The following is a 16,616-nucleotide window of genomic DNA, read 5'->3' as shown; positions in this document are numbered from 1 at the left end:
TATTATTATTTTATTATTAATAATTTTAAGTAAGTGCTATATGTTAGCTCTAAGGTGAAGGCAGATGGCTTCTGAAAGAAGGGTTTTTTTTTTTTTTTCTAGTAAGCAAGCAGTACCTGCAAATAGTACATGTAACATTGCTTAATTTCAAAATGTCACAGGGCAAGGACTGGTCACTCTCTTTTATTTGGACTTTTATTTGAATAAGACTGAGTTTTAGCAAGGTTATTCTATTCAAATGACAAGTGAGAGTTTCGTGGCAGACTTAAGGGTATTTAGTTAATACATGTTGATGTCTGTTTGTGTGGATACATGCATACAGCTAGTGGTGACATTCATGGGGAAAGGAAGGCACAGGTAGTTTTATCAGGCCAGTGCTTCCTGCAGATTCTCAACTGTACCAGCATTTGCATTTTTACATTTTAGGCTTGGGTCTACGCAGGATCAATAATGTTCCTTTGGTAAATATTTGGGCATTATTCACTGAGTTATTCAGAATATGAAAAAGGAGTTCACTGATATCAAAGGAAAGAGAACGTATGAAGTCAAGAAGCAGTGCTTGTGTATAGCAAAGCCAAAAAAATATCAAAGACAAGTTTTTCAAAACGGGATACTTGATTGTATTTACTATTTTCTTGTTTTGCCAGCAGAGGGCAGGTTTGTGTCATGAAATCTCTTTGCTCATTTTGTCACGTATGAACATAATAAAAAAGTCTCTTCTGGTGGTAGAACCCCTTGAAAATTTTATCATATATATACTTATTAGTACAGAATAATAAAAACCAGATGTAATCCTGCAGGTAACCTTGAAGCTTGCTAAAAATCTAGCCCCAAAATATGTTCTTGTTTTCTAAAATCGTGAAATCGTTACTGATTCATTTATCCTAATGCATTTCTTCTCTGCTTCTATCATATTAAAATATCTAAGATGTTTTCAACATCAGATTCTTGTGAAGACAACCAAGTAGTGCACTCACTGTTTCTGTGACCTGAAAGGTGATGTTCTATTAATGCTATTTTATATCTATTAATATTCTACATATTCTAGTAAATTAAGTTTTACCAGTAAAAAGCAAATATAATAAAGACTCTTAGGCTAAAGATGTTTTAAAAATCATACACATATAATCCTGGCATGCAAAACACTAAGGAAAAAAACAAGTTGTTACATCACGGTAACAAGTCCCAGCAGGGTTAACCGCATGCCAATGTTTGTATAATTCTTCTCAATGCCATTTTGGTTTCAAAGTGACATGTTGTGGCATTACCAGAACGGGACGTTCTGAAGCAAAGCAAGGCAATTGCTTTTCTAACTCGTGTGTCAACCCCAGGAGTCATGATCTTTCTGCTGCAACTATTTCATGTTGTGTTGCTTATGCATGCATCAACAGGACAGTTTAAACTCAACAGAGGATGCAGTAGTTTATGCATCTGATTTTTGCATCCCATCTCTTCTGCATTTGTCAAACATGTGGTTTTCAGCCTTGGATTTTATATTTGTTTCAGTTGTGATTTTGCATCTGGTGCCCTCAAATAACATAGTACTGAAAATACACATTTTTGCAGTCATTTATACCTATTGGCTGCTGTTACTGTTCTGTACACTTCACACACTAGCACTCTTGCTGGTTTAGAGTTGCATTGCTTTCTATGCAATATGTTTTAGTTTTCCATAATTTTTGACAAGTAAGGACTAACACAGTAGTACTGTGCTTAAATCAGTGTAATCTAACATTTGAACAAGCACCATGGAACATGACAAGTATAGACCACTGCCAACAAGCCATGCAACACTGTGTAAGGAGTTTTCACCTAGCAGCGTTATCCAGGATAGGACAGTTATCAAACTGACTCTGTAGTTTCACATCATCTCTTCCTAAGGGAATGACAGAACTTGGCTTTGCATTTGGACATTAGCTCTCACTCCCTCCAAGTCAGACTTATTATGAAGTTTACTGTCTGGATGATTCAGTAGTGTCTAAGGAGAAAGCGAACTTCATCAAGTCAGGAAGTATAGCCCCCAGTTAGCTGATGAAATGTTAACGAAGGCTATAAATAGCCTCCAGCATATAACTGGCGTGGCCAATATTGAACCCAGGTCTCTAGAGGTGGAAGACTAGAAAAACCAGCCCTGGGGACAAATACCTTTTCTAACTCCCATCACATTTCTAATAGTTACTAGGGCAGAATAATGTTTTGTGACCTTTGGGTTGTCCCATTACCACAACATAATCTAGCTTTGCAAGCTTTGCAAAGGTCACTGTAAAAATAAAAATATTTCCTGCTGTGATCCATACCCTCAAACTCAAAGAAAAGGAAATATCTTAATAAATGTAGTGACATTTGCACTATAGGGCACAGTGCAAAGATCATGAACCATTATTCTGCACTAGTAATAATGTCACAATTTTATTCTTGCCCAGTGGTTATTGTATGACATTTGTGCTCACAGGGAAACTCCTGTGAATATCAGTAACTTAAAATTTATTGCCTCAGGGTCCCGTTGATCTGCCATTAAAGTCGATGGAAGCTTTGCCATTTGTTTACCAGTAAGCGGGAAAAGGATTGACCTAGCATATCTCATGATATATTATATCATTGATATTATTTTAAACAATTATTTTTCTTTTACTTCACTAAAAAGTGGATATTTGTCAATGGTTTTATGTCCAGATGGAAGCCAGTTATGACTAGTGTCCATTAGGAGTCTGTCTTGGGACCAGTGCCCTTCAACTTTATGAACAACACAGACAGAGGCACTGAAAGTACCCTTAGCAAGTTTGCTGATGACACCAAGCTGAGTGGTGCAGTTGACAAAATAGAAGGAAGGGATGCAATGCAAAGGGGTCTGGACAGGCTTGAAAAGTGGGTGCATGAGAGATTTAACAAGGTCAAGTGCATAGTGTTGTACTTGGGTTGGGACAATCCCAAATATGAGTATAGACTGGGAGGAGAACCCCTGAAAGCAATCCTGTGGAGACAGATTTGGGGGTTCTGGTAGATGAAAGGCTGAGCATGAGCCAGCAGCATGCACTTTGCATCCCAAAAGGCCAACTGTATCTTGGGCCAGCAGGGAGTAGGAGGTGATTGTCCCCCTCTACTCTGCCCTCATGAGGCACAATCTGAAGTATGGCCTCCAGGCCTGGGGCCTGCAGTACAGGAAGGATGTGGAGCTGTTGGTGTGTGACTAGAAGATGATCAGAGTACTGGAGCTCCTCTCCTATGGAGAAAAGTTGAGAAAGTGGGGTTTGTTTAGCTTAAAGAAGAGAAATCTCAGGGGAGACTTCATTGCAGCCTTCCAGTACTTGAAGAGAGCATATAAACAGAAAGAAATTATTTAATCAAAGGGTGATGAGGTGTTGGAACTTGTTGCCCAGAGAAACAGTGGGTGCCCCATCCCTGGAAGTGTCCCCTGGATGGGATCCTGGGAGTCTGATCTAGTGAGTGGCAGCCCTGCCCATGGCAGTGGGGTTGGAACTCAGTCTTCAAGGTCCCTTCCAACCCGTGCCATCCTATGGCTCTGTGACTGACTCTATGAAAAAGCACCTGTTTATTAGATCCTCTATGAAATGCATATTTTAAAAGAACACAACTCATTATGCCCACGAGAGCTGCTGTGGTTATATTTGCTTAGGACAAATTATATGATGAGACTTTCTGAAAAAAAAAAAAAAAAAAAAAGTAAGTCATAAAACTTTTTGGTAGTTATGCAATTATTTGTGGCTTGGGAGACAGATGTTACCTAATATGTCTTCACTATGTTCTTATGTGATGGGTAAATAACTGTTCCCTCTGTTTCCTTAAACAGTGAAATAGACTAGTTCAGAAATTTCTGGTTGAGATGGGGTGATACAACAGAATCTATAGAATTCTTAATGATAGTAGTAACAATAAAGACTTGAGCTTCAGAAGTGTGGAAGTTCTTGGCTTTGTCTTATGACTCTGTTCTTATGCTAGTTATTTGCAAATGTCCTCGAGCAAATACTTTTTAAGCTAAATTATGTCAGCCTCGGTCAATCTCCATGAGATTATCACTGAGTTCTTGGAAGTGAAGGTGGAGGGTTTGTATGCAATTGCAATTCATGTTGGTATTGGCCCCCATCTAGAAACACACCTTAGGTGTACTGTAACTCTGACAATATTTACCAATCTGAGAAGAACCCCACCCCTCCTACTATGTTAAAGAGAAGCCTATCTGAAGTAAAGGAAGTATTTCCAAGCTCAGTTAATAGTAGGATCATTTTATTAATTGTTTTGGATTACACAGTGCTTGCCTCTGCTCTGGCGTCACTGTGTGGGAGATAAATGTTTTTTTCCTTCCATGGCTTCAGTATTTGTCTGCAGCAGAACAAAATGCAATGCCAGTTCTCAGGGAAGTACATGGCTGTTTGTTATTTCTTAAAAGATTCTGGTGGCTAAAATTATCCTCAGCTGCAGGGGATGGTTCACGTTTACAATTTGAGGAAGAAGGCAGCAATTGTATCGTTCTGCATGCCTCCTCCTAATCACTCCCCTGCTACAGCTGGGTTTGTGGTGTGAAAAGTCTTCTGGTGCAGTGGGATGTGGGTAGGAGAGTGTCCTGTGGAGATCAGCTGCACCTAGAATTCGAGCTTTGGTGAACTCAGCAGGTGGGATCTGATGTCAAAATTCTGCAGTCTCTTTGAGACCCACCGAGCCATCCTCAGCTGTCATGTCAGCCTGCTGCTCTCTGTTTGAAAGTGAAGTTCAGCCCCATCTTTGAACAAACAAAAGCTAGGAACCACTCCTATGAGTCAATGCATCCAGTGCATGAGACTGAGCAAGTTCAATAGATCAAGGAAAGACACGCTCTAGTTCTCAAAAGGGCTAGAGCTAAACAGCACAGCCTGACCCTGTATTTGTTTTTCTTCTCCTTGTCCCAGCCAGAAGCACAGACAGGCTTGCAAGTCTGTAAGCAGCTGAGTACAATTTTTCCTGTGGGTGGTAGTATTTAGAAAGTGTCCCGCCTTGCCTGCTTTTTTCAGATTGCTATCACCCTCCCTTGATGGGATTATGAGCTTGGCTTCTCAGAGGCACTGTCTGCTCCAGCTGGCTCAAACAGGGAGCAGTGGTGAGAAAACAGGATGGGGGGTGACTATAGCTGTGCTCACAATCTTCATCTGGGGGAGGGAAGTGAGAGAAAGATATGAGGATAGCACAAAAAAAGTCATAATTCTCATCCCCAGTGAAATTCCTTTAAATACATGAAGGAAATGACCAGGGAGCAGACAACAGTCATGCTTTTGTGACTCATTGTCATGTTTTCAGCCAGTACCCTTTCAGTTTCCTCACTGCCTGCTGTCCCTATCTGCTTCTGCAGATCACAAGAATTGGTCTCTTTAAAAGTGTAATTAAGGAATTAGCATTGCAACAGGTGAAGTTTGAAAACACACTAAAATCATTCAGAGAATTATCTTTCTTTTTGAAAAATAAAACCATCACTGAAGTTAATTAGGACTTGGACGATTGAGGTGCTTTCATGAGTGCTTTGGTCCTTTAAGATTTTGCCCCCGTCCTTCGAATGGTTCTTATCACAGGGTGCCTATAGAGGGGGGTAAAGTACAGTCTGATCCCACAATGCGTGGCTAACTGGCTTACTTCTCTTCCCAGTTCCTAAAGAAGGAAGACCTACAGAGGAGAAATGTTCTGAATGTCAGTGGGATCCTTAGAAGAGCAAGTATATCTGGAGAAGTGGCCCCTGAGGTACTATCCTGTCTTCGTTTTGGTGTGTTTTCTTCAATACCTCCTAGCTAACTTTGTTAGCAGCAAGCTGTTAGGGAGTTCTGAGGATACTGGCTTTGAAATTTATTACAGACAGTAGAGCCTGGAGGTGAAAGGCTGTGTAACTTTGTAGCATCCTCATGAAAAATGCTGTTAAAACTGATTCTGCTATGGGTACTTTTGAAAGCTTGACTTAGCATGTCTTCAGTTACAGCCATGAATGCCTTCAGCTCTGGGGCTGGAGTTTTACAGATCAGCTTAGTCAGCAAGGGAAAGTCAGTCTTCTAATTTGATAGCCTTTAATTATATACATATACATATACAAACACGTAGATTATCTGCTACCTCCTACTGCAGAAGTCTCACTGAAATTAATGGGTTATTCAGAGAGTAAACTATGAGTAATAATGAATAATGTTAATACTCAGCATGACTAATGGTGGTAGGAGGGAGAGTCTTAATGGCTTAGACAGGAGGGTCTGCTGGGAGCCAGCATCTGATCTGCACGAACGATGACTTTTCAGAGTGGTGGTGTTCACTTGTTATTAATCATTAAGTAGCAGCACCCATCTTATCAAAGACTTCTTGATCTCTGTCTTTGTGCCTTTCACAAGGCATCATTTACATATATGGCAGAAAATGAGTCATGTACAGGCAGTTGGTCTCCTAATCCCTTTTCTGTTTAGTTTTAGTGTGATCTACATCTTTTAAAGCAAAGTTTTATTTAGACATAATGTTTCAAAAAGTCTGTGGCAAAGCCCCTCACAAGAGGCTTTTTTCATTCAGTGTAGGAGAAAGCATGAGATGAGGAACTGATTGAGCAATAAGAAAAAAGCAGAATGAGATCATGTTTCAAAAGTGCTAACGGTTCCTTGTACAGTGCTGTAGAGTCAATCTGACTCTAAGCCATATTGTAACATATTGGTGCGCATGGAGGACTTAAAAAGCTGCTATACAATTAGCAACATCCAAGAAGAACAGAAGTTTTAGAAGAAGAATAAGACATGGATTTATTTGTCCTGATATGAGCTGTTGGACAGCCAGCTCTCCATAGATATGACTGAGTTTAAGTCACTGAAACAAACTGGTAGTGGAGTGGGGAGTGCTACTGTTGAGTGATTGACAGTAAAATGAAATCTGCTGACCTTCTGTGTTTCTGTAAGTGCAGTTTTTTTGGAGAGACCTGAAATGTAAGTTCTGTTGAGATGAGGAATGAGGGAATCAATATTCCTTTTACAATACAAAGAAGTCCTAACTCTTTTAAATGAATTCTAAAGAGATGTGTCCCCAGATTCAATTCAGTTCCTTTCTAGACCTTATTTCTAGTTCTTGTCACTACCTCTCCATCTATGGCAGCCTTCAGTTTTCTCCTGATGGATTTTTCAGTAGAGTATTATGCTTCTAATACAAAAATGTGGGAAACATTAAAAATTTAATACTCTGTAGAGGTCCTTTGGTAGATGGACCCTAGGAAAATGAGGTCAGGAGGTCTGGGAAAGAGACAAGGGTGTTTTTCAAGGACTTGGCCTGATGTGCCATTTAGATTCTAATATGCCATCTAATATTGACAGCAATAATAAGTCAAACCGAACAGGTATGTTAGATTGTGGATATTAAAAAACAGGTCATTTCAGGCTATCTAAATTGCATGTATTGTCTCAATGATTTATGATGAGACAGAGCAATGTTTAATAGTCTAATCTATTAAATGTCCCTGCTGGGTAAGAAAAAAATATATGGGCTAAGGTATGAAAAGGACTCTGTTGGATTCTACTACTGTGTAATTAAAGCTCACATCAGAGTAGATTCTCTGTTATGGCCACATCAAAAGCTAAGGTCAACATTTTCTCAGCAGTTCTGCAGTGTGAACAAACAACAGAGACTTTCTTGCAATCACTCAATCCATTCTCATTCTGTTTTTATATTTTATGTGAATTCAAGTTTTCAGATGCTGTAGGCTAATATAAAATAATACTTGTGCTGTCCATTCAAAAGGAGATGGAAGCTAGAAACTGGATCATAACTAGCTTCTCAGGGATGTAATTTTAAAATAATTCTTGCTTGTTCTCTTCTTATTGTGGCATTGGCTTAAAGTGGATCAGGTTAAATTTGGTTGTCAGAGTCCTGTCTGTCTGGTGACCACAATTTTGTCTGTTGTCTGGAGGGTAGCTAGAGGGTAACTGTTAAGGTGGTGTGGATTGCAGTATTGAGTTAGTTACCTCAACATGCTTCTTGCATGAATTTGACAAGCGTGGCGACTCCTTCTCTGTTTGACAGATTAGATGAATAGGCTACCAAGCAAGATACATTCTTCTAAGAAGAAAATGGAGCAGGTTGCCTGTTGTGGCAGCAAATGTCAGGCAGAGTGATGTTACAAAACTGATGCGTAATCTGGATTGATGGAACATTTATTCCTAGGCATGCAAGAATGGAAACCTTTTTTCTTTTTTTCTTCCTTTTTTTTTTTCTAAGAGCTAGCTAACAGCAGGCTTGCTAGAACAACAAGAATGTTCTTGTTGACTTAACTGGAAATTGCATTGTGTCTCTGGTATTAATAATGCATGATATAAATATGTAACATCTCAAAAAGTCAGCGGCTCTATTGAGCATTTGCATGTGTGAGCAAGGCCAATAGTGCATCAAAACTGCATCCAGATCTCTGGAATCCAAACTCTACATAGGCAGTGTCTTTTCTTGTATGGCAGAGATTCACTATGAACATTCACTGATATTACACTGACACAGTGAATGAATACTAAATACACTCTGATGTTCAAAAACAGTTTAGTTTACTTATGGCAAGTTACAGTTTGGTGTTTCTTCTGGAATCTTCTCTGAGCTTTAGAGCAAAGCCTGTGTGTGGTTATTTAGATACCATCTACTTGTCAGTCAGTGACAAATTAAATTATCTTCTAAACAAAGCTGAAACATCAATATGTTGAGGGGAGGGAAGATGTTCGTTTTTTATCTTACTTAATTGTTTACCTTGTTTTATCTTGCTAAACAATTGAAATGGAATCAAGAATCTCCATTGCAAAAGAAAAATGTGCAGTTAACTTTCATATATGTTAACTGCATCCTTCCCCCTTGTGATGGGGATCCCTCTGTATGATACAGATTTGTTGATATTTGCTAACTTGTCTCTTCATTGTATCCTCTAAGCAGAAGAGACCAATACTGCAAGTAAGAAAGACTACTGATACCTTTGGAATTATACATCCACTGCACTGGGAACAATGAAGAAATCTTTCTCACGGTGTATCCTTCTGCATCTTTTGGAAGGAACAAGCTGCTTTCAGCCTGCTTGAATCACCACCGAAGTCTTGAATAAGCAGCCTCTAGGAATTTTGCTCTTCATACAAGGCTTCCCATCTGATCCTGTAGTATTCAGCCTTATTTTTTACTTTCTAATGGAGTTAAATGAACATTTTGCAGATCTAGTGTTCTGTAGTTCTGGTAGTCTGGACAGCTGTTTAGAGTCTACCAACTGAATAAATACATTTGGAGAAATTGATGTGTTTACTCAGAACAGTTTTCTAATCATTCCAGTGCTTGCACAACATTAACTATAGTACAGCTTTCTTGCTCTGCCTGTCATCATGCTCTTCATACAACAGAGAAAAACAAATCATTCTAAAGAACTTGAGCTGCTGGCTGCAAAAAACCTGGAATGTACACCATGACTCAAAAGAAGACTATTAAGTGTTTGCTGACTCCAGTTGTTCATTGACAATGGACAGATTGGTTCAGGCAAGTACATCTTCTAAGGCTATGGCTAGGCAAGAACTGGAAATAAAACTTTTTTCAATTTAGGCTTCAAACATGTTTGTTATTTGTCCATTTTCTTTTTCATTTTTTGTCCACTTGTCTATTCTTGTTGTCAGCTTTTGAGTCTTGTTTGAGAGAGGAGTAGAAGTACCAAAATAATCTGGCAAGATATAGTGTTTCAGATGTGAATCAATCATCCCATCCAGTGAGGAGAATTCTAGTCTGCCTGGTGTGGTTATATGGGGATGGCTGTTTGTGCCTGAGAAAGACAATAACAGGGTGGGATCTTCTTAACCATTGCTGTGCATGAGATAAAAGTTTTCAAAATATGGCTTAAGGAAAAGCTCAGGACTGTGAGTTTTCTGGAAGCAGTGGTGGTTGGAGGAGAGGGTATGAAACACAGAGTGAACTGTGGCAGTCAGATATGTTAGATCTTGTTTTTGAGAATTTTGTTTTTAATGATTTTCTTTGTCAGTGGGGTCAACTGAAGTAGCTCCTGTTTCGTCTCTCCTCATGAGTCTGAATGAGAAACAATGAGACTGAAAATAGCTGTGTAGTGTGGCCCAGCATGGTTTGCTGTGCAGCTGCTACCAAACTTCTGTGCTACTGTGTCCAGAAAGCCATGACCCCAAGGTAGGTGGCTGTATTGCTTAGGGCTTTGCAGCAGTCAGCCCATGTGAAGTGCAGGAGCCTTGTAAAGAGGCAGAGATTCCATGTGTTTTTTTTTCAGCACCTACCTGCAAAATGGCAGTCTCTGTCTCATCAGTTCTGAATTCACCTGACAGGAGGAGGGAAGCACCTCCAACTTGTAGCCACTTGGCAGGGACAAAGGCATGTTGCTGTTGTCCTGTTTTTATCTTTGACCATCTGGATCAGGAATGATTCCATTTGACTCCCAAACTGGGCATGTGCTAGTGTAGATACACGGGCATTAATGGAGCAGCAGCTCTCTGTAGCAGAAGCAGTTCATTCTTAAGATAGTTGCTGTAGTCTTTTTAAGGTAAAATTTTTCTGGACATTGTGACTAAGAGAAATGAAAACAGTCATTACCTGTGGCTTGAGAGAAATACTTTTCTGGGTTCCTCACAATCCCTCAATCCAATCTTCAGTAGAACTTGAAACTTGCAAAACATTTCTTTTGCTAAAAGTAGACTGTTTTCCACCTTTTACTTTTTTTTAATTTTCAGAACTCTAAAAGGAAAAACAACAAACATATTTTTCTCCTTCCCTGCTTCCCCAACTTTTTATTCATTTCTGTTCTTTCAAGAGCGAGGATGGTTTGAAAGGGGAGTTTTAAGAACCTGACTTTTTTTTTTTTTATTCCAGGCATGGAAACTTTCTCTGAGATGTCAGAAAAAAATATCCAAGGGGATTGTAATGAGTACCATTAGATATCTAGTTAAATAATCCCATATATAGTTACAGAATCCCATTTATAGATATATAGTTCCATAGAATAATAATATAGTACATATATCTGAACTTGTTTAGGTTTTTTTTTTTTTTCCCTACCAAATTAGATAATCTATGCACTGAGTATGAATAAATAGCAAACTGTTTCCATAGTGATGAACAACAAACTGGAATCTGACTTGCTGGAGTGGAAGGCAATGTATATTTAATGATTGTCTATACAATTAATTTTGCTTACTGTAAAACTGATATTAAGGACAAAAAATGAAGAAAAAAAAAGCCTCTGACAATACACAATCTCAAGTGAAAATGTGAGGAAAGATAAAAAAGCAGGCTATGCCCGAACCTTTTGGCCTTTAGGCAACAGTGTTGAACTTTCTAGAAGGATCGCTATTTTAGAAGATAGGCATTCAGTGACAGTCATCTGCCTACTTGCTATTTTCCTTTTTGCTTGTGGAAACTTGCTGTTCAGAATCATCTGCATTACAAGTACACTTGCAGTAATTATGCCTCTGTAGGTCAGATGAGCCATTACCATTTTAGTATTCCATAAAAATGTTTTTAAAGTCTCTGTACCAGTATGATTAGTGAAAGTAAAGTGGATAATCACAGAAGGTGGAATTTTTGTTTCCATCAAAGGAACAGCTGGATTTGCTATAGCAAGTCAGATAACGCTTACTTCATTCTGGCTTTGCTGATGCTGTAAGTACAGGAACAACTATGAACACTGTGCAATTGACTAATGGCTTCACTGGAGTGATTAATGCCCATTATCTACTTTACTTCAGAGTTTGATATTTACTAAACTGATTTTAATACCTTGAAATATGCTGAAACCACCTCAATTTCTTGTAAAATTACATATTGTGAGCAGGGTGGTGATTAGTGCAGGCTGGAGCATGCAATAGGTGATAGTTTGCAATAGGGAGTGGGGCTGCAGATTGAAAAATAACATCTTTGGAAGCTAGTGTATGTTTAAGACACAGCATAATTTTGGAGCTAGCATCTCCCACACATAGAGCAATGCTGTCTTTTTTTTTTTTCCCCCAATACTTCACATGCTCTTCTGGACAGAAAAAATATGCAAACAATGGTCTCATTTGTTCCTCAGTAGAGACTCGTGCAAAGAGGTAGAATGTTACTAAATCTTAGATGTGTAAGTGCTATTAAAGCTGATGGGAATGAAGCGCCTGAATGTACTGGATGTTCAGAAGGTCTACATGGCCTGGTTCTACCTTGCTTCAAGATCTGTGCTGCTATAGGTGTTTTTTCAGTTCCAAATGTGTGCTATATTAAAGGTTATGATAGATAGTATGTTTGCCTTTGATGTTGTACTCCTTCTGTGTTACTGTTCTTGTTTCCTTACCTCATCTGACATATTTCTTTCTTCAGTCTGAGCTACTTGCACAACCTTTCCCGCTCCAAGAGCTCCACGTCCTTCCTGTGCTGGGGGCCCCAGGCCTGGATGCAGTACTGCAGATGGAGCCTCACAAGAGCTGAGTACAGGGGGACAATCACCTCCCTCTCCCTGCTGGCCACCCCTTTTTTAATGCAGCCCAGAACACAGTTGGCCTTCTGGGCTGCATGCACACACTGCTGGCTCATGTCCAGCTTCTCATCCACCAGGACCCCCAAGTCCTTTTCCATAGGGCTGCTCTCAAGGAGGTCTTTCTTCAGTTTATTTAAATACCTGGGATTGCCTCAATCCAAGTGTAGCACCCTGCACTTGGCCTTTTACAGAGACAGATGGTTATGGGACAAGAAAAATGGGTTTGAACTAAAAGAGGGGAAATTTAGGCTACATGTTAGGAAGAAATTATTCCGAGAGCGATGAGGCACTGGAACAGGTTGTATGGGGCCCTGGGCAGCCTGATCTAATGGTTGGTAACCCTGCCTATGGGAGGGAAGCAGAAACTATACAGTCTTGAAGGTTCCTTTCAACCCAAGCCATTCTATGATCTCCACCTGGGATCCTGTATGTTGGATCCTGTTTCTCATCAGTCCTCACTGGCACAGGACAACACTTAATGTGGCTATCTTCCACCCTCTGAAGTAGTTTATCTCAAAGCTGGTACAGTTATTTTGAAGCCCTTCTAAATTCTGCTGGTGTGTGCCTAGCTCTGCATACCAGTAGGGATGCTTTTGGTAAAAAGATAGTACTATTTCCATGTCATACATTGGTAGTTGAGGCACAGAATGCACCTTCTTCAGATCACTGAGAAAAATCTGTTGGTGAGCTGTGAATTTGACTGAATCTGAGTCCCAGCATCTGCCAAAGTATCCTTACAGACTGTTGTTTTCAACAGGGTGGTTTTCATAGAAGCGATAGGGATTTTGCTGCAGGTGTTCATCAAGCTCATTCTTCAAGCTTCAGCAGTTGGTATGGATAGCTTAGCCAGCTTCATTTAGAAGAAAAGTGATTGTAAGCATTGGTGGGAAAAGTCAAACTTTGTGGGTAGCCTGTCCTGACAATACTATGCAATCTTTTCATGCCCTTGAGGCTACAGGATTGGATTTTAGCATCTTTTCCTGTGGAAAAAAAAAATTCCTTTTAGAAATCCAATAGATTTTTAATGTGTGCTTTGGTAATGTGGAGAACTAGCATGTGCTTTTTTTCCCCCTTCATATCAGAGGAAGGCAAGCCTGCAGTGAGGCTGTGCTGTTCTGGAGATTCATAGCCAGTGAAATGTGGGATGTATGTGGCAAAATGCTCATGATATCAAGCCCTAAGATGTGGCCTGAATTACCTGTATATGTGCTTATGTGCTTGACAGCTATCTGTATGAATGTGGTGAGCTTGAGTCCTGTGGTCTTTGCTAGGAATCTGAGAGCCAAGTACAGTTTAAACAACATGAAGAATGTGTCTCTGCAAATTCTGGCATGTCTAGGCCTTTCTTCTTGTGCCAAACTGAGACTCCAATCATCTGCATGATGCTTCCAGCACAAATTCACCCTTTTAACCTCTTAACACACCTTGTATATGTGCGTGCATATCCTCACGCTCTAGGGTGAAGGGAGCCAAAAATGGCAAGCACTTTTGGAGAGGATGAGTAGATACAAGTCAAGTGGATCTCCAGGACTCGTAGGTGTCTAGTTCTTAAGCAGGCTAATGGAGAAAATGGAGGAGAGCAATACTTTAATACTCAACGAGTGAGCTATAGAAGTGTGAGGAATCTTCCTGTAACTTGCAGAAGTTAAAATCAGCACACTAAACTTCGTCTTTGTCAGGTTTCTAAGTCTGTAACAAAATAACAGTATTTATATAAGCTTTGATCTTATTTCTGGGGGAAATGGGAAGAAAAAACTTGGTATGGTCAAGAAACTTCTAATTTTGACTCTGATGTTAACCTGCTATGATTATCAACAAGTTTTTTTTTTTTTTTTTTCCTTCTTTCTTTTTTCTCCCCTTTTCTTTCTCTTTACCCTTCTGTTTTTTTTCCATTGAAAACTCAAACCTTCTCTGGGTCTCCTGGAAGGATTTAGGAACCTGCACTGACTTGTGTATTGTTACCAGGGATCGCCTGTTGGGAATCTCATCCATTTGGATGCAGCAATAATGTGAACTCTGCTTCTGGCAGCTTATGCTTGTGGAGTGTGAGGCTGGGCATATTTTGTGAGAGCAGTGCAGAGATACCTTTGGCCATTAGGTGACTGAGGCATCTCCTTATATGATATATAAAAGCAGATTGGTGGATTTATTTAGTGCATACCCACTGCAGACCTGATTCAGTATTAGACCCTAGGTTGTTTTCTCTCACTTCCTGGCTCACAGTTTGTATACTTGTCCCAGGTTCAGCCCATTTTACAATCTGACATTTTGCTTGGTTGCCAGGTGCATCAGAAGAGATCTTATCACAGAGTATAGGAGAGGGGTATTGCACTGGTAGTCATCGCCTCATACTGCATGTTAGGTGGGTGACTTATTTAGTAATTATAGCAGCTTAGAGGCTGCCTGCATGTTTGGAATTGACAAGGTGCTGTTCTATCATGTACTCGTGCAGAACTGAAAGCAGTGAAGTTTGGTTGTAGAAGTCAGTCTAGTGCAGGCTGTGATAACTGCTGTCCTTTGAGTGGCAACGGAGATGTAGTGGGGCTAGGCACAAGTGATTTTAGAAGGTGCTCTATAAAAAATGAATAATTTCCTTTGGAAATGACACATCTTTTGGCTTTAGGAGTTCCACAGAATGGACTACACAATGGAAACCTCGCTAAGGACTTCCGCAAAGGGGGAATTAGCCAAGTACTGCTCAGAGGACCGTATGTCTGTTCAAAAAATGTAGCAAGCGTCTACTATGCAGTGAGCTCTCCCTCAGCAGCCAGCAGTTACTAAGCCTTTGAAAAGCAATAATGCTTTCAGGCTTTGTGCACCTCCCATCTCCATCAAACACCCTATAATTTGCTGGGGTAGTTAGAAGAAAATGTTTGAAATAGCTCTTGATCTACCAGAGTGCTAATGGTTTCTTTGACAACTTGACTATAGCGTGAACTCCTGCATTTTTCTATGCCAATTTCACAAAGAGTGGTAGTTTTAGCTAATTCCCTCTTGGGAATGTAAGAGTTGGATATTATGTTTGTTTCCCTGTGGTGAATTCTGCATGAATGGTTCTCCAGGCACAAAGAATGCAGGGAAGGGAAGCTTAGAAAAAGCTCATGAAACAGAGGAAGGAGGAAAATAAAAGTGGAAGAATTAAAAAGGTTTTCAAATGGAGAATGGTGTAATTCTCTTACTAGGGATAACTTGAAATTTTCAGTTATTTGCCTTGTTTACAAAGGGGTGAATTATAATGGAAAGCCATTTTCAAAGAGTGAAGAACTGAAATGCAGTAAAACCTCAGTGGCTCACCGCTGGGCTCAGATTTTACTGCAGAGGTCACCATTATGTTCTTAGTTTTCAGAATCACATAAGCAACACTGCTAGAGCAGATGTTGCTCTGCAAACAGCTGTCCCCTTTAATCCTGGATTCTCGAGGACTGCTTCAACATCTGCGCTCTTTCCGAAGAATTTCACTGAGGACTTTATCATCAGGGAACAGTTCCAGGTGATTTAATGCCCAGCTCTTCCTAGCTGCTCCATCAAACAAATCTTCTCTGCTTTAATGGAGAGAGATTTACAAATGTGTGGAAGAACAAGAGGATGGACCTAAACTCGGGATTCTTACTTCATAGGAAGCTTTTATGCACGGAAATTAAAGTATTCCAACGGTTTTTTTTGCCAGTAGAGGGAGATGTTACACATGTGTAAGCCCTCTGCATGAGGGAGCAGTGCCTCCCTGAAGGGGGACGCCAAGCCCAGTCCAGCACACATAAACTGGGGGGTTTCTCTTCCCTCCTACGTGCCATACCCCTGGTTGTTTTAGAATGCCTTTCGAAGCTGCTTTCTTCTAGAAGCTGAAAATTCATTGTGGAAAATTCTGTAAAAATTACTACATACTAAACCTACACTGAAAGAAAAAGTAGTAATTCATTTATTCAACCAAATAAGTGGTCAGGCAAATAGGCATTTGAATGTTTTCAGGCACATGTTATACGACTATTAAGAACTGTTCTGATAGCACTGGAATTAGTTTTATGAGCTAATAATCAGTAGTGGTAGCAGTGAACTGCAGGGAGCGTACAGAACAGCTCCTGAGTGTTATAATATCAGTGCCTTGGAATGATGTGAGATTTGGGTCTGTAGCACTCCAGCAGTCTGGATC

At 40.0% G+C, this 16,616-nt stretch overlaps 1 long non-coding RNA gene across 3 annotated transcripts in view; it reads left to right on the top strand.

The window, feature by feature from the left end:
- The first annotated feature begins 4,999 nt into the window (after positions 1–4,999).
- Positions 5,000–16,616, top strand: part of LOC104911529 (uncharacterized) — a 35,037-nt gene continuing 23,420 nt past the window's right edge. The window contains exons 1-3 of one of the 3 annotated variants that reach the window (XR_014883950.1): positions 5,000–5,089; positions 5,629–5,721; positions 8,905–9,489. This is a non-coding gene — a long non-coding RNA (uncharacterized LOC104911529). Of the gene's footprint in view, positions 5,090–5,501; positions 5,722–8,904; positions 9,490–16,616 lie in introns of those variants that run through there. The other 2 variants (XR_014883949.1, XR_793972.4) reach the window with 2 other exon arrangements.

This window comes from Meleagris gallopavo, chromosome 6, assembly GCF_905368555.1.
Source record: "Meleagris gallopavo chromosome 6, MGAL_WU_HG_1.1, whole genome shotgun sequence".
In the NCBI taxonomy this organism is placed as follows: domain Eukaryota; kingdom Metazoa; phylum Chordata; class Aves; order Galliformes; family Phasianidae; genus Meleagris; species Meleagris gallopavo.
Note: the sequence above shows the minus strand (reverse complement) of the source record. Positions and strands in the feature narration are given on the sequence as shown.